Genomic DNA, 23,337 nt, shown 5'->3' with positions numbered 1-23,337 from the left:
AAATAATTATGTAAATTTAATGTAATTGTTACTTAAATAATAATTGGTAATTAATTAAAATATAATAGTTAATTAATTAAAAATGATTAATGGATAAATAATTAATTTTTAGTAATTTATTTTCTGTAGCGGGTTGTGTGTTTATAGGGGAATAGGGTGGGAAGTAATTTAATTATAATTAATTAATTATGTAAATTTTATGTAATTGTTAATTAAATAATAATTGGTAAATAAGTAAAATATAATTGGTAATTAATTTAAAATAAATAATTGATAAATAATTAATTTTTTAAAATTTATTTTCTGTAGCGGGTTGTGTGTTTATAGGGTTCAGGGTCAGTTTTCAGTTTTTGGGTAAAGGGGTATTTTTAGGGTACAGGGTCAGTTTTCAGTTTTTGGGTAAAGGGGTATTTTTAGGGTTCAGGGTCAGTTTTCAGTTTTTGGGTAAAGGGGTATTTTTAGGGTTCAGGGTCAGTTTTCAGTTTTTGGGTAAAGGGGTATTTTTAGGGTTCAGGGTCAGTTTTCAGTTTTTGGGTAAAGGGGTATTTTTAGGGTTCAGGGTCAGTTTTGGGTTTTTTGGTAAAGGGGTATTTTTAGGGTTCAGGGTCAGTTTTGGGTTTTTGGGGTACAGGGATATTTTTAGGGTTCAGGGTCAGTTTAGGGTTTTTGGGGTACAGGCGTACGCTTTCTCTACTGTAGCACCCACTGGAGTGGGAATAGTAATTTTTACCCCTACGCTATCCAATGATCTCTGTAATGTAGCACCCACTGGAGTGGTTACATTAAATTTAAACCTTTTGCTATGCCACGGTAAATATATACTATATGTTTTATTAATAACATGTATTTATATATATATGTATTATTATTATTAATTTTTAAATGTACATTAATTATGTAATAATGTTACATGTATTTAATAATTTTAACAATGTTTATATTAAATATATGTAATATTATAATAGTTTTAACTTATTTTAAAGACATAAAAAAATCGATATTTTGACAGTCTATATTTTTAATACTCGATATTTTGAAGTCGATATTTTTGTACTTACCTTAGTGAAGATAGAAAGTCGATATTATGTCCCTCGATATTTTGTCATCGATATTTTGGGAACTCGATATTTTGGTAGTAGATATTATTTCAGTGATCCACGAGGAGGATAACATTAATAACACATTCTTCTCATCATCCGGGTTATCAAACTCTTCCTCAATAGTTTTAACAGTCTGCACAGTGATTTTCTGTGTTTAAGTAGGCTTACACGTGCACACAAAATGCCCTTTTTTTCTCACACATTTGAAATATCTGATTTAAGGCGAAACAAAATTTAGCATTCCCAAGATTGGACTAGCTACCACATCATAAACATGTAAGTTCTATGTTCTCATTTCTCGCTTTAACAGGTACTGTTTCCTCACCAAGCTAGTACTGGTTTCTTTGCGAGTCTGGCCCTGTGTTTTGCACTAAGTTGCTTAACTTCTCCAGACTTCGCAGTCTCATTTATAGCTTTCATGAAAAACTGAGAATATTCAATACTTCTAGCAAGTGTAAGCGCCGTTTCTATATTGGGTTCCTCAGTGGATAACAGTTTCTCTTGAATTTTTCTTTACTTGTCTTTTCAATAAACAGATCACAGATGATTTTGTCCCTAACTCCCCATAATTGCATGTAGCAGCTAGGGTTCTGAGGGTGGCAACAATATTGTCAATATATTCAATAGATTCACCAGGAATCTGACCATGTTTAAGAAATTTGTGGTGCTCTAATGCGACACTCTTTTAAGGATTTAATCTTTTTTCCAACATTTTGATGATAGATTTGTGATTATCAATCATAATGGAATCGCCATCGTTACCACTACTCACACGGCTACTAAATGCTTCTAAAGGTTAGATCTTTAAGATATTCCTGCCTTCAGAAACTAAATTGTATATTAAAAGTGCCTTTTTATTTTTCAAGGTGAAAGTATCCCCATCTATAGCTTCAAAATATCCATCAACTGTTGCCAGTTCAATGAGGGTGTGCCTGCCACTTGGAAATAAGGTGATGGTGCTAATATTTGATCCATTAGGTGACGGTACGTGGGTGAGTTGCTGTCCCGTGATATGCCCACTATAAAACCATATACCACGTAACCATGTACTAGTCAAATGCGCAAAAGGCAATGCCCAAATTATTCAATGTGCTTGTATTACATAGGTGCAGGCATTCAAAGAATCATAAAAGATAGGAGTGCCTGTAACCAGAGTTCACTGAGGGCTGAAACGGAGAGATTATGTAGGTTTTGAATGAAATGCACTAGATTGGTGTCCCTATCACCCGGCTGCAGTGTAGGCCAATTCAAAATAAACCTGAAAATTGGCCCACAGTAAAATGTGTTTCTACAGGAATTTGGGCCTGAAAATGTAAAACCCCATCCCAAATGGCTGCTTGGAGGCACATGAAATGTACATGGAGTGCATAGGGTGAACTGCCTCACTCCTTAAGATGGACGCCAAGAAGAGTTATGTAGAATGCGCGCCCGTGCGCTGCAGCCAGACTCCCTAAGATGTAGTGTAGTTCCTATATTCCCAAAAGGCTCTGTGCATTGAAATAATATATCCTATAGCAGAGGTCTTCAAACTTTTGTAGGCAGAGCCCCCCCAGCTAAATTTTTTTAGATGTCGGGCCCCACCACCACCCGACAGAAATTTTTGGAATCTGGTACATGATATAATCGCCCGCATATCACGGGCCATATCTGGCAAATAATGTTAAACACAAGAAGAGTGTTTAGTAAACTTCAGGTTTGTGAGTGTGTGTGTGTCGTTAAAAGACAGAGAATTCTTACAGAGTTTAAATCAAAATTTCCAAGATGAAATGTGCGCAAATTGTTTTTACTACGAAGCTTTGTTTTACACATATAACACATGATATGACATAGATTGATAATAACACCACTAACATTAATGCAATGGATGTGCCTGTTTTTCGCCACAGAGAGGGTCAATCTGTGGATGGATTTTTGCTACTGCCATCCTCAGGTTGTGCTCCACATCTAGTCTTGACCGGTACTTAGTCTTTAACACTGCAAGTGCTGAGAACCCAACCTCCCATAAATAGGACGAGCTGAAAGGCAAGAGAGTTTTGATAGCAGTTTCTCTCAAAGTTGAATGTTCTGCAGACATTTTCACCCAAAACTTCCCAATGAGACTTTGCTGAATTGCATCTGCAGAGTGTGGTCACTTTGGAGATCAATCAGTTCTTCCTGCATGCGAATCAGGAGATAAATCCCCCCCTCTGCCAGAAATGGTTGAAAGACCCAGTCATTGAAGTGACCGCTGTCCTCAGGAAAATACTTTTCTAAACTGTTCCTGAGAGACGCCAGGTGATTTTTTTATTATCTCACCAACACTTGGAAGTTCATATTCAGTCTCCTCAAGAGCATCTACTAAACATGGAAACGACTCAAACACGCCCTCTTCCAGTAGTCTTCTCCATAATTCCAGCTTCTTCTTGAATGCAGTTATTCTTTTGTTCGTAGTAAAAGAGGTGATTTCAGCTCCTTGCAGGGACAGATTCAAGGAATTTAATTTCTCGAAAATGTCAGCAAGGTAAGCTAAAAGCACAAGCCAGCGGGGATTGCATAGCTGTTCTGCTTTGCCAGGGTCCAAACACAGAAGAAACTGCCGTACTTCATTCCTTAATTCAAAGATTCGAGTCAGCACTTTCCCCCGGGATAACCACCGCACTTCTGTATGAAACAGCAAGCTATCATGCTCCGCTCCCATTTCTGCACATAAAATTGCAAAAAGACGAGCTCTTGTGGGATGGGTCTTTATAAAATTCACTATTTTTATGGCACAATTAAGCACATCCTCAAGTTCACTGTCCATGTTTCGAACAGCAAGGGCTTCCCGGTGTATCATACAGTGGGTCCACAGAATATGTGGAGCCACTTTCAACACGTTCGCTTTTAGGCCAGCCCTAGCCCAACACATTGAAGGAGCACCGTCTGTACATATTCCAACACAGTTTTCCAATTTTATGCCATGGATATTCAAGAAGTCATTGATACTGTCAAACAAATCAGAACCTGTTGCTCGCCCCTTGATTGGCCTGCAAAATAAAAAATCTTCCAATAGTAGGGTTTCATAACAGTATCGAACATAAGCACTTAAATAGGCATCCTTTGACACATCAGTTGCTTCATCTAATTGCACAGCAAACAAACTTTATTTCAACCGGGCTATGAGCTGTCCCTGGATATCTTCTGACATGTCAGAGATGCAGCGGCAAACTGTTGTGTCTGAGATTGGTATGCTTTTGAATTTCTCTGCTGCTTTTTCTCCAAGCATTGTCCTAGCCACGTCGAGCAATGCTGTGAGAATCACCTTTTCTCCATCTACAAAGGGCCTTTTGTTTTTATCAATGTGGTATGCTACTTGGTATGTAGCTTTTAATGCATTTGCTGGAGTACTTGCCACATGTTTCACTGCTTCTTTCTGCTGAGTTATGCCCAGCAACTTCCTGGCAAAAAAATCTCTGCTTTTTCCTGCCAGAGACCCATGTTTTGTTTCAAAGTGACGCCTCATTTTGCTTGGCTTCAAGCTGTCATTAGCTAAGATCACGCCACAAACCACACACTGTGGTCTACTTTCTCCACTAACAACAATGCAGGTAAACCCAAAGTCCAAATAGGAGGCATCATATTTCCGTGTTTTTGCAGCTTTTCTCTCTCCATCGGTTTCTGTTTCAGCCTTTCGCTTGACCACTCTCCCATCTTTTGGCAGCAGGAAACGGTCCATGTCAAATGTGTGCTTAACCTAAGATACAGAATTCCGAAGTTGCATGTTAATGAATAGTACATGGCTACAATTTTAAAGCTTCATGAGGTAGAGCAGGTTTTGTAGTTTCCAAAAAATCTTCACAAAAATTCTTCTTATATTATAAATGCTAAATTTGGATAAAAAAATAATTTTATGATAAGTCGATAAAAAGTAATTCCAGCTCATCCAGGCTTTACTTAGGTGCTTCCATAATTGCTGCAGTATGTATATGCTGTATACCACTGTTGAGGCTCTGCAAGTTACTTGTTCAAAGGTTCGTTAGGGCAAACTTCAGCACTGCCCCGTCACCCATCACTCAAAAACAAATGCATACCTTCTTATTCACTTCCTAGGATGTTCCTGCTGCTTGAATAGGAGTCCTCTGCTTAGCGATCATAAAGCGTTTTCCCTTGCAATGAAGAGAAAATGTTTAAGAAATATTACTTGCATGTTCTTAATATGTTTTGCATGCGAAACTTGCACTACCTTTGATTATCAAATCCAGAAGTCTTAATCATGGTTATTGAGTGGTTTAAGTACGGGCACATCTCAGACTGGCTCAAGAGGTTGTACATAATTTTCATGGAAAAAAGAATTCGACTGCATCAAAAAATGTCCATATAACGTGTGCTGCTGAATGGCATCTATAAAAGGGATAAAGAGGGCTACTAGGATACTCCGTACCGCCACACTGTTCCTTCTAAAAATGCTGTATTCAAAATATAAATGTTTCCTATGCCCAGGCTAAGACTCCATCGGGTAAAACACCACCTTGATATATTGGGAAACATGAATGTCAATAAATTGCTTTAAAAAAATATTTTTTCACAGTTTTACATTGTGCAAACTCCTGGTCACTGGGCCACTTTAAATGAGCACCAGTTACATTACACAGGGTCAGATTTGTTTTCATTACTCATGGATAAATTACATTATTTCGTCCAAGATCACTTGATGTTGGGCCGAGGATGGGATTCAAACCCGGCTCCCCACTTACAAAGCCAACAGCTCTGGCTATAAAACCATGTACCTCCCCTTCAATTTGATGGGGTGGAAAGTACTTGCTGTTTCCTTGCTATCTAGCAGTTTTCAGGCAGCAAAAAGAATGTCAAGATAACGCACATGATTAATCTTTCTGCTGAAGAGAGAGATGAACTTTTGTCTAGTGGCATTTTTGACTGATAATGTAGCACATAGTGTTAATGTGCCTGCTGCAAAGAATGTAAACCATGCAGATATTTGGAAAACAAACATGTAATATTGCTGGCTTTGGGCATTTGAGCAGAGCGCTGGAAACCAGCACCTATTTGCTCTGGACACCAGCACCTATTTGGTTGTATTTTTTACACAAATTAAGGCTGTGTATAACATATGTGTGATGCAAAGTGCTCTGACACCCTATGGTTGGTATGAGTAGCAATATAAAACGAAAGCAATGCATGCAAAAAATGGACTATGGAGAGTTGAGTGACACTATGGAAGGTGGTAGTGAGGGAGTCCGTGGAAATGGAGGTTATTAGGGGTGGGGTGCCAAAAAAGATAGTCGCACCAGGCGCCCTTAACTCTAAAGCTCGCCCTGCAAGCACCTAGTGTGGTTCCTACACATAAAGCCTCAAATTCAAAGAGCACATAGAATAGTTGAGCTGCTGTGCCAGTGGCTTTCAGAAAGAAAGCAGTCTCTCTAGCCTGCAATGTTTTGGCAGAAACATAGAAAAGATGTAAATACAAATGACAGCAAATGAAATAGAGTCCTCAAAATAACATTTAAATAGCTTTTTACATTGGATAAACAATGGGAAATAGAGACTGCAAAATATGTGACAGTCTCATTAAACAGTGCACAGTTACTGACAGTGGTGGCAAGGTCTTGATCGCCAGTCCATTTTGTTGCCCTGGTTCTAGTGGCGGCTGCTGCAAATAAAAAGTGGTAGGGCTAGGGCAAGGGAGGGGGTGAATTAAACACACAAGGGAAACCAATGTAAATAACCCATATTAGATAGCAGTATAGAATCAAACCAAGAAGGCACCAGTGTGCTGAAGAAAGCAATACCCTGCGTGTGCAGCACCTCCAAAACTACAGTGAAGTTCTTCAAAAGCTTTATTATCAGCCTCTCACAAAATATTACATTTGTTCACTCCTTTATGTGTTTGTGGTGCGAGACTCTGTTTGCATGTGTGTTTTTCTCTGTGCTGTATGTACAGATTCCGTGAGGATGAGGCACTCTTGCTTTGCTTTCTGAAAATACGTCTTTGCTCTTGTGTGCTTCTGTTGTCTGGTAACGAGTGGCTGCCTAAGTGTGAATTCGTGATTCCCTTCTGAGTGCAGGCGTTTTTGTAATAATGTAAAAATGAAACTCTCTTTGAACAGCAGAAGGCGCCGTGTTCCAGGTTTTTGATGTCTATAATAGGGCACACAGAGTTGTTTCTCCCTTGCTCTGTTTCTACGGGCCTTGCTGAAATCCCCAGAGATATTTCTTTACACTACAGAAGTATAGGCACATCCTCCCCCATTGCAATTTTATTTAAAATAACTGTGCTCTGCATTGCGATGTGTGACAGTTTCATAATTTTCAACTACTATGAATGACACAAATCAAGCAAGAAAGACGAGGGAAACATAAATATCTGAAATTGCACCCATTTGAGCAACATGACTGTACCAGAAAAAGCACATTTTCATAGCATTCCAAGTCAGTGTAACAGTTGATCATTGCTGATTTGTAAAAGAAAAGTCCATGGGCATACATGTGTGTGGAAGGGTGGAGATGGCAGCCAGGAAGAGTGCAGCTGCAGCATAACGGATAGCCACAAAATACTTAAAATTATTATGGGCATGTCGTGTCTCTTCAATTTTCCCTCTCTCCCCCCCCCACCTCCTCCCCTGCCCACCTCCACCTGACAGAGAAAACTTGGGCATGTGCCTTCGATTTTCCCTTTCTCCCCCCACCACCTCCCCTGCCCACCTCCACCTGACAGAGAAAACTTGGGCATGTGCCTTCGATTTTCCCTCTCGCCCCCATCTTCCTCCCCTGCCCACCTCCGCCTGACAGAGACAACTTGGGCATGCCTGTGACTTTGATTTTGCCTCTTCCCCCCCCACCTCCTCCCCTGCCCACCTCCGCCTGACAGAGACAACTTGGGCATGTGCCTTCGATTTTCCCTCCCCCCCCCCCCACCTCCTCCCCTGCCCACCTCCGCCTGACAGAGACAACTTGGGCATGCCTGTGCTTCGAATTTCCCTCTCTCCCCCCCCCCCCCCCCCCCCCAGGGCACAAGTCCTAAAAAAAGAAGTGGGGGGACTCTCCAAGGTAGGCGTGGTCACAGGAAGTGACATCACAACAGGAAGTGACATCACGGCAGGAAGTGACATCACGGCAGGAAGTGACATCACGACATCCTGAGTGTCCTATAATAGCACGTGTTAAGTCTGGTTATTCCACGTCCCGAAGAAAGGGTGGTACGGGTAACTGGAAGGAAGAGCCTCTGGGTTCTGCAAGTGTGACCATTGTCCACTGGGGTACAGTTATAGACAGAGGTCATTCCACTGAAATGACGCTCCAGTCAGTACCTCTGAAGGTCTGCCTACTTGGGGCGGATTTGCTGAGGCAGACCACTCTCAGTGTCTGCCATGCCTGGCAGGAAAAATTAACACTGCCCACCACTTGTAGGGGAAAATCTCCCTGTGGGTAGGAGACATTTTTATTTTTCAGAAACAAACCCTTCAATTGTGGGCTTGTTTCTGAAAAACAAAGAAGTTTGCGAAGTGGGCTGTAACAATATGACAGCCCACTCAGCATTCAGTCTTGCCAAAAGCACATCTACTTCACCAATGGATACACTTGTGTTAAAGAGTTCCCCATCGACACAGCAAAGAGTTATACGTTGGGTGGGTTGTCCTCCATAGGGAGCGGTAGTAAAGGTTACAGAATATTCTACGTTCTATTATATGACCTGCATTTTTGGGCAGCATGTTTATCCCTCAGTTACAGATATTGCCAAGATGCCATTTTGCTAATTATCCAAATACAGTCCACATTGCCATATTATCAAACTGAATAAACTATGCACTTAAAGTAGCTTAAACATGGATGTATTTAGGTGGTAAATGGTACTAATGAGATGAAACATTTGCCCAGTTGCGGTGATTCCCAGGATCAAGAAGGCCAGAAGTGGGGGTAGCCTCTTCTCACTCAATGCCTCCAGACTATGGAATGCCCTCCCACTGCATCTACGGAGCGAACCAAACAATTTGAACTTCCGAAAACAGTTGAAGACCTGACTGTCCATATAAAAGCTCAGACCCCCTCCCCTTAGCCCCGCGCAGCGCTGGGATGCCTCTGGGTAGCCATGCGCTATACAAGTAACAATACAATACAATACAGTTAGTGTTAGCATGTGCAAAATTTCAAAATAATAAAGTAACTCTATCATAAAATATGCAGCATTATACTACATAACTTGCCTTTGCTTGCCTAATAATTCCACCCTGCTGCATAATTTGGTCTTCTCCTGACGCATAATTCCAGTGACCCGGACTATGGCAAAAGGCAAGAGTGGGCGATACACCAAATTACCAGGGACAGCGGAGCCAAGGGTCTGCTCTGGCTCTTAAGAACCCATACACAAGCCAAGCCTTGAAAAAATGTGGTGTGTCAATCATGCAGCACAGATTATGTTAGACTATAGTAAACTATCGAAAGCACCTCATGTTAGTACTTCAGATTATGTGCAAAGTATTTATCAAACAAGACCTGAGAATCGTTCCAGCTCCCCCACCACCTCCCCCCAAAAGACCGTGCTATTAGTGAACTAAAAGACAAGTCAGGGGTTTTGTACAATGCAAAGCCTGAAGTCATGTATTTGAAGGTGTATTCTTTGTGATGATAAATAAAAAGGAGGATTGGTTTAAAACTTTTTGCCTATACTTTAAGATGAATGTTTAATGTAGTTTTTATAGTTTTTTGATCAACATCGACTGGAAAGTATTGGAGCTCTTCATTTGAGTATCAATACTGGAACCTGTTTCCAGGGCCGGCTTTAGCACTGGTGGTGCCCAGTTAGCGCCCCCCAATGACCACTACCGGCACAGATTCCCTTACAACCACCCTTTAACAGGATTCAAAATGTAACACCATACTTGAGAGTTCTCTGTAATAATAATTGTTTTCTACCCAAACAAATCTTTTTTGCAACAATAAAAAAATGGAAGACTGGGGAAAAAAGTATAACACTCTAATATATAACTTGCAGTTTGCATGCAGCGCTTTGATTACAGTTGATAGCTCGCTGTTCCATTTTAGGATTTTAACTTAGAAACTGCAAGTAACTAAAGAATACCTCTAACAAAAGCAGTAACCCACTGAGCTACCTTCATAAATACAGGTCTGTGATGTATGGTACACGTCCTTTGCATCAGGCATATTACCCATATTAACAATGAGTCAAAACTTTCACTAGACAAAACTCCGATCTCACTCCAAGTAGAACATTAATCACCGAAGCTATGTAACATTTTATTATGGCTAGGAACGAGGCAGAAGGTGCTTTTTAAACTTTAATATACTTACCCTAGTGCCGGCCTCGCAATCCTCCCCCACTTCCAATTTCAGCAACACTGGGCGTAATGACACGTCCACACCCTCTCATTGCAGTGTGAAACACATTCACATAGGATTAGTTTCACACTGCCTGCTAAGGGCCTCTTGGAAAACTGTAAGCAGCCCCTTTGTAATTTAATTGCTGTACTGGGCTTCCTGGTGCGCCTCCCGCTTTGAAAAGGGACGTTTTGACGATACCCTTTTGTTATGTATTCTGCTTCCCGAGGGGAGAGCGCACTCCCACAGAGCGTCTGGGCGCTGTAGGAAGCAAGTCTGCATTCGGGCACACACGCGCAGCCTAGAGGAAAACATAATTCATCAGTAATGGTGGACGCGGTTTTGATTGAGCAGGGTGGACGGCGTCCACCCTGAAAAACCCTCGAAAATAAGTGGGGGGGATGCCGTCCACCCGCGTGGTACCCCGACTCGTGCCCTGCTCCCCCCCCCCATTCCATGTCTCGGGAGACAGTTTTCAGCAGACGTCAAGTGCCCATGATGGGGGCGGGGGGCTATGCCCACACCCAAGAAGTCCCTCATGAGACATAGACCACCTCCCAAATTTCTGTGCCTCTTCACTACTGACTGTCGGTTTCCCAGAAATAAGTGAAAACCTTACTAACCACGGGACATCACTAACACTCGATGATACCAAATAATTAAGACATTATAAACATGCCTTTTTACTTAGAGAATGGGGAGTGCTCAAGCCGTAAAATGCTATTTTACCTGGTTGATTGAAAACCCTTGTACATTTACACTGTTTCACCAGTGTAGGTGTTGGAAACGCATGGATAGTCACCAACAGGAAGAGGGGAGCTACCCCTACCCAAAGTGAGGAAAGGAATATTGACCTGAGAGCTAGAATTTTGCACCACACTGGCCTAGATGTTAGGCAATTAACCTAAGATTTGTGTGTTACCCGCATGAGAACAATCTGTATTTAGCAGGCCTTCTGGCTGGCTAAGGTTTGTACAAAAATTCAGGTTTCTGTGACCTCCAGTAACTGGTGTAATGAGGTGTAATTAAACTTCATATATACACCTATCCTGAATACGAGTTGCTCTCGAGCCTGAGTGTGACTTGCAAATAGACATTCATGGAACCTGGTAACCAGTTGAAGGCATTAAATGTGCAGGACGATCAAAGATGTATAATTTTCCGGTACACACTTTGCATACGTCAGCCCCAAACCCGGACATGCCACCAAAGGGGCATAGAGTGTGGATGTCGCAAAAATAGGTAAACTGGACTACAATTGCAAGCGAAAAATGCTTGCACTCTCTCTGCACAGACTGTTACTCGTTTGGTGTGAAAGATGCCGGCTCTGCTGCCGGACTTGTACCTGCTCTTTTTATGCCAGGAAGTTGTGCTTTCCTTCTGCATGAAATCCCCATTCGAAGTGTGTGAAGAAGTGTGCACTGTTTCTGCTTGTGTTGTACCTTTTAACTCCCAGTTAACCTCTTGCCTCAAAATTCCTGGGTGAAGTCAGGCATTTAACAGGGTGATCCATCCTATATAGGTCAATTTGAAATTAACACTTTTTTGGAGGGTGATATAGTAACTTCATGAAAACCTATGGAGGCATTTTTGTTGTCAGGCAGGTGAATAGAAGTAAGAAGCGGGTGACACCCGCCAAACGCGGGTCAGTTGACAGGTATAGTGTTGTTCATGTTGCATTCCTAACACATTTCTCTTGCTGCTTATTTGTTTTAAGGAAGACATTATATTGCTGCTGCCCTTGCTCTTCTTGTGACGTGTTATTGAGCCAAGGCTGAAAATATTTTTACAATGCAGAGACAAAAATTATTGCCAATGCTAATGTTTTTTTTTACATTTTAAGCACTGCACCCAGGAAAGTACGAACCGTTTCTAACTAAGAATGAAGTGGAAAAGGCCCAGAAAAAAATGCCGTGTTTTTTTTTGCGAGTTAGTCTTGCTTTTGAGAAGCATGGGGAATAGCAGAGAGGTGCAAGAAATGCATGGACGACTGCATCCGAGAAACTGCGGCACAGAGCTGCTGATTCTGCTGAATGTGCCAAGCATAGATTTTCAGGCCTCGGCTGAGGAGCTTTTTTGTGCCAGAGCTGCATTTTCTCCGAAACGTTATCTCTTTGATCTTGTTGAATGAGCGGATATTTCAAGGGCACGGCTAACGAGCTGTAGCCGGAAGCTAACCTTTGGTCGATGACAGAACTTCTTTATGGCTGTGCTTCATTCTTTGTTTAAAGTCCTGGTTGTTATCTTTGGGGAAACAAGTGTACATCTCGTGGCTGTTCCTGTGCGCCCCCTCCCCCATGTGGCTTCTAATGAGCAACAGGAGCAAGAGAAGTAGGCTCTGTCCTGACTAACACCGTTGCACTTCTCATACAGCTGTAAACAAAGTCACAAACTCAGACAGTAAGAGTCAAAGGTTCAAAACATCACCACTTCTCTCCAACTACAGCCCTGGTTCCAGTGGACTACACCCTCTGCCTCGTGCTACTTACTTTATGTGTGGATCTGGTTGGCACAACCTATACAGGAGTAGGCACACTTACTACTCCAGGTGTTAGGTGTAGTACAGGGATGTATCGTGTCATACAATGATCCAAGTGTCTCCGGTCTCGTGAGCAGGCCCAGAAAACCCAAAGAGACAGACTCATAAGCTGGCTGGGTATGATATGTACAAAGTTTATTTATAGCCTCTTATCATAACAGGGCAAAATATAGGAAAAGACAACCATGGGTCTTCAGAAAGTCAAATATAAATGTATCCTTGTGTTACACATAGGGCCCGATTCACAAAGGTAAACTTACACTTTTGAGTACGTTTAGTACTTTTCGGTATTCACGAAGGTAAACTTAGACCAAAAGTCTAACTTTACTACTTTTTGGTATTCACAAAGGTAAGTTACTATGAGTAAAGGTAGACTTTTGGTCTAAGTTACCTTTGTGTAGACCGAAAATTAGTAAAATTAGACTTTTGCTCTAAGTTTACATTTGCGAATACCAAAAAGTAGTAAAGTTAGACTTTTGGTCTAAGTTTACCTTTGTTAATACTGAAAAGTAGTAAAGTTAGACTTTTGGTCTTAGTTTTCCTTTGTTAATACCGAAAAGTAGTAAAGTTAGACTTTTGGTCTAAGTTTAATTTGAGAATACCGAAAAGTAGTAAAGATAGATTTTTGGCCTAAGTTTGCCTTTTGTGAATACCGAAAAGTACTAAACTTACACAAAAGTGTAAATTTACCTTTGTGAATCGAGACCTCACTCTCTACTTAGCTCACTGAGCCCTAGTGGCTTACACACAATAAAAAAAGTGGTGGTAAAGCTACCTCAGAAGTGTCCTACATTTTCTCTGGGTAGCGGAATGGTAAGCTGTGAAACACAGTTCTTTAAAAAGGGTGTGGAGATATTTCCCCAGGGCCCAGTAACTTGCCAATGGGGTTAGTAGCTTTTAGTTGTGACTTGCTGCACATTCCCCACTTACTACCCATCAAGGAAGTTCGGGTTCAGGACCAGCAACTCCTGTCTCCTGGGCCTCTTCTAGGCTTCACAGATATGAGCTGCTTGACAAAAAGAGGCTTGACAAATCTGCCCACTGGCAGCTCTTAGGGGGCTAGTGCATTCTTGCCTAGCCCCTGGGTCCCTTCCTGTCAATCTAAGAGGTCCTGAACTACCAGGACCCCCTGCTGGGAGTGGAATGTCACCTGCATCTTAAAGAGGCATGTACTCAAAGTGCCCAAAAGCATGTAAAACAACTATTCTAACTCTTTATTTTGGCCAAGGCATTGTGGCAATCTAGCATGTGCACATAGGCCTAGGCCTGCCGCTCGTAATTCCAGGTTCTGAACCTGTTCCATCACCTGAGCACAAAATGTGCCCTCATAATGGGCCTAGGACTACTGTTCTTTCCGGTGGGTGTATTTCGTAAAACAGGGGTGACAGATTACAAAGTTTGTGTGACTCAATAGTGTTACCAGACCTTTTTCTATGTATCAGGGAAAGGAGAGCTTACTGACCCTCTCATATAAACTTTCACTTTTATGTGAACCCCAGGACTTTGTGCTGAACTTCTGTGTGCATTTCGGGAGTGTATATCACATGTATAGTAGTAGGACTCTGGGCGTGGATAACCGCCAATGGAGTGAGACGCGCTTTCTGGAGCTCCCGCCCGGTGATCCCCCCAGATGCACCATCCTGCAGACCAATACCCCTAAAATATAGCATCGGGGGTCAGGGGCCCCAGGGAAAGTCCGGGAGTGCGGGGACCGGGAAAGGAGGAGCCGGAATAGGTCCCGCATACTGAAGACGGAGAGACAAGGAGACTGGTTTGCAGAGGCCGAAAAAATGGCTGCTGCCCGCTGCTGCAGTGAGAGCTAAAGGCCCGTGAATGGAGAACGAGTGAGGAGCTAACTCACCAGCAGGTGCGGAGGAGAATTCCTGGTGGAAGCCCGGCTGAGAGCTGAGACGGGGGTCTACTGGAGGAGTGAAATAGTCACTGGCAGCCCACCGGAGCTGACGCAGATGCCGGCCGAGATGAGGTGTGACATGAGGAGCACAAGCAATATAACGAGGCAGGCATGGGGCAATAGGCTTGCCGGAAGAGCGGAATGGTGCCCGAAGCTAAGACCGAGGGGAGGTGATTGAGCCACCGGCAAGAACACGGTTGGCAGGAGGCGGAGGGACAGTGAGAGGGCCGCATGGCGGTGGAAGATGGTGGCTCCCAGTAACACAGGAACAAGATGCCTCTGAAGATTGCGGGTGAAGTGAACATCCATCCACGCAACCAGACGAGCCGGCAGAGAGAGCACCGGTTGCACAAGCAAGTACTGTGGCAGAAGAGGTGGAGGGGAGCTGAACGGAGATACGAGGGGGCCTCTAGAGCGGACAATTGGGACTCCCGGAGTGAGGGGGCAGACAACTGAGCCGGTATGAGGAGAATCCGTCAGAGGAACTAAGAGGATGAAGGGCAGAGGAGTGGAGCTGTGGCAGAGAGGGAAACTTGGGACTGAAGTAGGAGCAGGCTGTAGAGAGGTGCGGCCCCCGAGGAGTGTGGGAGAAACAGGGCTACAAGAGGAGAGAGATCGACTCACCGAGAGGGCCAGGAGGTGAAGACGGCTGTGCCCAAACGCAGTAGGTGAGGGAGTCACCTGAGGGGGTGCGGTTGTTACAAGGGGTTGAGACAGCTGGAAGGCTGCGTGGTGGCTGAAAACAGCGCCCGCCGGTGAAACTGAACTAAGGAGACCTTGAAGGAGGCCGAGGTGAGGCGGAAGAAGTCATCTCCAACCAGTACAAACAGCGGCAAAAAACTAACAAGAGGGTCAGTTGAGACAGCAAGCATTGGGGCAGCGAAGTTGAAGGGGAGCGGTATAGTAGAGAGGGAAGCCCCAGTGCTGCCACATGAAACTCTCGAGTTGAGGAGCCGACCCTGGGGAATGTAAGGTGAGCGGAGACCGACACGGTAGAAAGGATCTGGACTGAAGACTCCGGAGACGGGGACAGAGGCAGGAGAGAGAAGGGGGGCTTGGGGGAGGGAGCTGACCGAAGGGAGGTCTCCTCCCCCGGGCTGTTTGGGAGGGCTGCGAGGGGTTTTCTTCTGGAAGTTGCCAGAATGTTCTGGCATTGGGCTGGCCTAGTAGGACTGGCCAGCCCAATTATAAATTTCCCTGTTCCCGCCTCCTAGCCACCATTTTAGGTTTGGAGACCTGGTGGCTAGGAGGGCTGTTAGCGTTTTTTGTCTGGGAATTGTGTGTTTATTGTGAGACAGTTTTTAGGCTTTTTGTCTTAGGCTTCTTGTCTTTGCACTTGACAATGGAGGATTCTCGAGTTGTTGAGGCGATGCGTCTGCTGGCTGAGGCAGGTCGCATGGATTTATTGGCAGGAGGTGTGCCGGCGCGTCCCCAGCGCCAGGCTTCTGCTGGCGTGGTTGCTGCGGTAATGGCGTGCACGTCGCCGAAGAAGAGACGCCCGAGCCAGGTAAGCGATAGGGGCCGGTCCCGTACGAGGAAGCCGGCCCCTCATAGGCTTGCGCGTGTAGCTGCGAGGGAGGTGGAAGCCCCGGCGGTATGCGGCGCTTCTGGTGAGGGCGGGAGGGAGACGTTGGCTCCGACGTCCCAGGTGAGAGTTTCGGTGGGGGCGGGGGGAGCTCCGGGCATGTCCGGCGCTATGGTGGGGCAGGCGCAGGTTTCAGGTGGCGCGCTGTTTCCCCCCCCGGTTGTGCGGGCGGGAGCTCTGGCTTTCGTGGAACCGTTAGGTTCAGGTGCCGCCTCGGCGGGAAGGCGGGGAAGGGGGGGCGGGGAGGGAGCAAAAAGCGCTCCGCTTCGGACCCGCTGGTCGAGCGGCGCGCACAGCAGAAGGAGGTGGTCTCTGCGCGTGGAGCGCGCAGAGGCTCTGTTCAATTTGTATTACAAGGGGCAGGCCAGGAGCGGGTTGAGCCCGGTGTTCAGGATGCGGAGTGGGTTGTCGCTGAGTCTCAGTTTGTGCCTGAGGCAGCAGCTCGGATTTTGTTAACCCCTTCCAAGCATTTGGTGCATGAGAGACATGCTGGGGAGAAGAGGGATTCAAATATTGTGGTGTCTAATATTGATTTGGGTTCTGGGGGCTTGGCGCATTATTATGGTCAGGTAGTTTCTGAACAGGATGCTGATACTGGTATGGTGGATGTGGAGGGTAATGTGGGCAGCCCTTTATTGTTTTCCACGCCTGGTTCTTCAGTGGGTGATGTTTTGGCTGTGGGGGGGGGGGGGGTCCAGGGGAGAGGGAGAATGGGCCCAAATGGGCGAAGGGGGTTCTCTTTCTGGTGTGGCTTTGGGGCAAGAGGTGCCACGTTCAGGGGGTTTTGGGTCTGCTGTTTTTCTGGGAGTGGATGACAGTCTTCAGAGAGAAGGCAGGAGAGTGTCACTGGTGGGCCACGGAACCTTTCCTCCTGATAGCAATGTAGCAAGACCTGCACCTGGTGCAGGGTCGGCGGTTCTTAGTCAGGCAGTGGTAGATAATACTGGAGGGTTTTGCCCACCTGGTGTAATGAGGGTAGGGGGTATGGGCTCCCAGGGCACAATGTTGGGGCATGGAAGGGGTTTTGAGCAGGTGAGTGGTGGGTTTGTGCAAGGGCCTAAGGATGCGGTTCCACGTTGGTCTGGGAATACAAGAGGCCCCTATTTTATGTGTGGTTCCTCTGGGTAGGAGCATTTTGGTGCGGCAGGTCTTGCGCAGCGGAGTTTTCAGAAAGACGGTGAGGGTCACGAGTGGCGTGCAAGGGCTCCTATTCAGGCTTCTTCTTCAGCAGTGGCGGTGGATAATTTGGATTGCAGTGAGGATGAAGAGGTGATAGGTGGCTCTCCGGTCAGGGAGGTGCCTTTGAGATTTAGTGTTCGGGGACGTTCTTTAGACAGATGTCAGGTGTTGAATGTGGGTTCTAATTTGCGGGGGGCAGAGTCTGGTTTGGGTGTAGTCTTTAGGAACCCTAGCACACCAGTCCAAACTTTTTCTTTTCAGGACAGGGATAGGTGTGGCGGTCCAGACTTGGCAGGGCGCGGTCCAGTCCAATTTCGCCAAGGTGAAGCGAGGAGAATGCCTAGCGCGGCCCTCTCTGCTCCACCGAGGGAGCCCGCCGCGGTCGGCACACGAGGGTCCGGCGTGACCCCGCTGGCCCCAACGAGTAGCAGGTATAGGTGTCCTACCTTACCGGCGGCTATGGAGCCGCAGAGTCAACGCAAGGGGAGTTACAGGCGGGTACAGTCTGCTCCCCCCCTGGAGGTTTTTCACAAACATTTAAATGTTCTATTGTTGATACCGGGTTGGGTAAGACCCGTACTGATGTGTTGCCTATTGGTTCGGATTCAGTGGTGCTGGATTATGACGAGGATAGACCTGAGGAAGGTGAAATACGGGACGTGGAGGGGGGGGTGCCCTCTCATGTATCTGGTAGTGTTTTTCAGGCTCCAGCGGTACAAAGTCAAGTGCGAGTGAGAAGAGAGCGCGGCCCATCGGTCAGGGCGCCTCGCAGACAGGACACATTGAGTTCAGCACCACGGGCGGAGCCTTCGAGAGTGGTCTCCTTATTGCCAGGTGAGCAATTAGCTGCACAGGCCACACCTACTATGGTGTCTGTGGGCACAGGAGGGGAAGGGAACGTATTTGTTGGTGAAGGGAGGTTGCTGAAAGGTCGTTATGTGAAGGACACCACAGTGGGCACTGATGATGTTTTGGCAGTCACAGGTAAAGTGGAAAGTGGTACTAGCACTGATGCTCCTAGTGCAGTTAAAGAGCCATTGGCCAGCAAAGAATTGAAAATTAAAAAGTTGCCTTATATGGGGGTCACAAAGCCTTTGGGTGCACATTTAATGTTGGCTACAAAGGAACGTATTTGGAACAGTGAGTATGTTGAACTTCTGAAGCTGCTGCACCGGGAAGTCCGGTCTAAAGAAGGGTCTAAGGAAGAGGAGTTTGAGTTGGCAAAACGTCCTAGAGTTCCTTTAAATATTGAGAATTGGACGGCTGCGTTTCTTATTTATGCGAGTGTATATTGTGAAAAGTTTCCAGAGCGCAGCGTGTCCCTTTTTAAGTACATGGATGTTATACGCAAGGCGCAGATTACTGGGGGCGGGTTTGCTTGGTCCCAGTATGATGAGGAGTTCAGGGCCAGGATGGCTTGGGATCCGGAGGCCAAGTGGAGGGAGCTGGACATTGACTTATGGCAGCATACCATGGGATGTGCATCAGGGGGGAAGACTATTTTTATAGCGAGTGGCTTCTCTTTAGTTTACCGGCCCTTTCAGGGCAAGCCCACCCGGGGAGGGGTGGGAGCTACTTCAACCACACAGTCGGGAATTGGCGCATGCTGGGAGTTCAACAAGGGATCTTGTAGCAGAGAATATTGTAAGTTTAAACACGAATGCTCTGGCTGTGGTAGGAGACACCCATTTTTCAGATGCTGGGATAACAAGCCAGCAGGAAGCCAACAGGGGAAACAGGCGAGTGCAGGTGGTTCGGGGACGCCCCCACAGTTTTCAGGGGGAAGGGGATCTAGAGGTACTCAGGGTGTTGGGTCCAAGGGCTCATACACCGGTTAAGTTGGAGAGGTTGCGCCTTGCGCTTCAGGACTATGAGGATGAAGCAGTAAAGAAAAAATTGTTGGATGGTTTTGAATTTGGTTTCCGGTTGGGTTACATGGGCTCAAGGGAGAGGAGATGGTCTGCTAATTTGAAATCAGCATCTGAGCATGGCACAGTGGTGCAAGACAAGCTAAATAAAGAAGTACATGAAGGAAGGATGGCTGGCCCTTTTCATGATTGGCCGATCCTTAATTTAATAATATCACCTATTGGAGTGGTCCCGAAGAAAGATCCGGGACAATTCAGGCTTATTTAACACTTATCATGGCCGGAGGGGGCGTCTGTCAATGATTTTATTGACCCAGAGGCTGTTTCAGTCTCTTATTCCTCAGTTGACGTGGCCATGTCACTTGTTGTGACCGCGGGCGCAGCTGCTGAGATGGCCAAGTGGGATATAAAGTCTGCCTTCCGGCTGTTGCCTGTCCACCCGGATGATTGGTGTCTCCTGGGTATACATTTTTCAGGACAATGGTATGTGGACAAGGCTCTGCCGATGGGTTGCTCCATTTCATGTGCTCTTTTTGAGTGTTTTAGTACTTTTCTGCAATGGTACTTTACTCATCAGTCCTGTCACTCACTGGTAACGCACTACCTAGATTACTTTTTCTTTGTCGGGTCCCCGGGCTCCACGGAGTGCCAGTCTGCTCTGGACACTTTCCAAGGGCTCATGGAGGATCTGGGAGTTCCTTTGGCTCCCGAGAAAACGATGGGTCCTGCAACTGTTTTGTCCTTTTTAGGAATTGAAATTGATTCTGTGGCAATGTGTGCTCGCCTGCCTGAGGATAAAAAAGTGAAAATGTTGGAGTTGCTTGAAACCATGTTATCGAAAAGGAAAGTGTTGGTGAAAGATGTTCAGGTGCTACTAGGCCATCTCAATTTTGCCTGCAGGGTTGTGAGAGCAGGCAGGACGTTTTGTCGCAGATTGGGCAGGGCTCTTGCAGGTCAACATTTGCCTCACCATCGTGTTCGCTTGTCTGCTGGTGTCAAGGAGGATTTGAGAATGTGGACATTTTTTCTCTCTTCTTTTAATGGTGTTCCTTTGGTACGGGACGTTGACTTCCAGTGGGATGTGCAAATGTTTTCAGATGCTGCTGGCAGTGATGGTTTTGGGCTGTATTGGAATGGAAGATGGTGTGCGGAACGTTGGCCAGATGAGTGGTTGAATGGCGGTCGCAGCATTACATTTTTGGAGCTTTTCCCTTTGCTGGTGGCTTTGACCCTATGGGGGAAGGTCTTGGCACACAAGAAGGTGCTTTTTCGTGTGGATAACATGGCTGTAGTTGAGATCGTTAACTGTCAGTCTGCCAGGGATGAACAGGTATTGAAGCTCATGAGAGTCTTCGTGCTGGGTTGTTTGAAACACGACATTCACTTTCGTGCTTTGCACATCCCTGGTGTGGACAATGACATTGCCGATGCTCTGTCTCGTTCACAGTGGGGGAGATTCCGTGGACTGGCGAGGGAAGCAGACAGAGCACCGACCCCGATGCCGATTCATCTGTGGCACGTAGGCAATGTCGGGTCTTACAACTGGTGGTAGGTTCTTTGTCTGTGTCTACGCGTTCTGCTTATTCTCTGGCCTGGAGGGAGTTTCTGGAGTCCGGCGCTTCTAGGCGTGAGGAAGTTTGGCGTCGTTCTGAGGATGTGGTAAACTTCATTTTAGACCTCATGGATAAAGGGTTGACCAAGGTAACCATTGCAGGTAAATTGGCAGGGATAGCTTTTATGGGTAAGTTGTTGTGGGGTTATTCTCCGACAGCGGGGGAGATTGGTAGGAGGATGCTCGAGGGTTGGGCCAGAGAGCAAGGGCATACCAGTAGACTCAGGGCTCCTTTATCTTGGCAGATTCTGGCTCGGTTGATAACTATTCTACCTTCCGTTTGTTCGGATGACTTTGAGTCATGTTTATTTTCCATGTTAATGGCATTCATGTTTTTTGGAGCTTTCAGGGTTTCGGAGTTGTTGGGTTCGAAATGTAAGTGTGGCCTATTTTGGCGTGATGTTTTTTGTTCTGATGAGGGGGTGCATATATGGTTGGCTAGCTCCAAAACTGATCAGACGGAGAAAGGGAAGGGTGTGTGGTTGCAAGCGCGTGCTCCAAGGCTTACTTGCCCTTTACTGTTGGCGCGGCGCTGGCGTTCTCTGTGCGGGGGTGGTGGTGATGCGCTTGTTTTTCAGCATATTGATGGCACCCCTGTTACAGCATACCAATTTCGCATGGTTTTGCACAAGGCTTTGCAGCACTTAGGTCTGGATGGGAACTTATATGGGACACATTCTTTCAGGATTGGTGCTGCAACTGAAGCCTTTAACAGAGGTTGGACTCAAAGGGATATCATGAGATTGGGGCGTTGGTCTTCAAACTGCTTTCAGCGCTACGTGAGGGGTCCAGCGGAGGAGGCGCATGCGTCATCTTCCTTCCCATGAGCGTTAACTCTGTTTTCTTTTGTAGGATCGGTTGCTGGGCCTCGTTCTCCTGTTGTGACAGTCTGAATAGTTGGGCATTCCTTCGTGAAGTGGGCCCGAGTCCAGGCGGCGCAGAGTTACTTTGGAGAACTTCTGGGTTTTAACGCTCGTATGTTCAATGTGGTTTGGAAGGGGAAAGGTGGGATGCTCTGGAGAGAGTTAATCCCTTGTCTTAACAACAATATGGTGGGCGGGCTATGTCCTGATATTCTGGTCATCCATCTGGGGGAAAACGATCTTTGTGCTACCAAAGGTGTGGTGTTACTTCGAGCTATTAAGAGAGATTGGGCCTTATCAAAGAGCTTTGGGCTGGGTGCCATGTCTTTTGGACTGAATTGATACCGCGTAGGATCTGGAGAGGAGCGGTCAACCCCAGGGCTGTTGACAGGGCCAGGAAGAAAGTAAACTCTGAGGTTTCTCGCTGCTGCCGTGGTCTTGGTTTTAGCAGGATTTCCCATAGGGAAATTAAATTTGAGACAGTGGAATTTTTCAGAGATGATGGTGTTCACCTGTCCAGAGTGGGAATGGACCTATACTTGTTAGAGTTACGTGAGGTTTTGGAACGTTCGCTAGCTATGCAACGTTGATATTGGTTCGGTTCTATTTCTAGTTTACTGGTTGGGGGGGCAGAAAGGGAGGTGGTGTAGTTTCTCTCCCCCTCCTACCTTTCTGGGTGGCGGGGTTTTTGGTTGTCTCGGTGCGGTTTATGGTAGATTGTTTGATGAGTATTGGATTGATTCTTTGATTGACAGGTTCAGGGGAAGTTGGTCATTGTTTGACCGTTCAGGTTTTGGGGGGTATTGGCAGGAGTGAAGGGTCAGGCAGGGTTTATGGTTATAGAGGGCCTGGCTTTCAATATGTGATTGGGGTTTGATGAATAAGGGGTTAAATGATGACGTAATGATTTGATTAATGACGTAATGTTTTATTGATGATGTTATGTTTATAATGTTGTTGTAATGTTTTAATGCTGTATTGTTGGGTGGGGGAGGGGCCAAAGAATTTTAGGGGAGGGGGTGGGGGGCGGGGTTTGTAGTTAATTATTTATTTAGTGAGGTATAGTTTTGTAAGGCGTTGCCAAGGTTTTATATTTGTAATGTGCACCTGTTTCCTAATAAAGCGGCCTTTTTCACACTCAAAACAATTTTGGTCTTCTTTTCTCCCACCCCTCGCCCTCCCTCCCAAGAGAAGAGAGTCCAGGACGAGTGGGCCACAAGAAACTGAGGAGACCCATCAGCGGGGAGTGGGTGTAAAGAGCAGCTGCAAATGAACGGGTGTTGGACAATAATAGGCGGCCATAAATCGAAACACGACAGGAGAGCAGAACGCAACAAAGGAAAGAGGATTACGGAATCATAGCAGCGAAG

The sequence above is a fragment of the Lissotriton vulgaris genome, chromosome 3_1, assembly GCF_964263255.1.
Source record: "Lissotriton vulgaris chromosome 3_1, aLisVul1.2, whole genome shotgun sequence".
Classification (NCBI taxonomy): Eukaryota; Metazoa; Chordata; class Amphibia; order Caudata; family Salamandridae; genus Lissotriton; species Lissotriton vulgaris.
The sequence above is the reverse complement of the archived record's forward strand: the minus strand, read 5'-3'. Positions refer to the sequence as shown.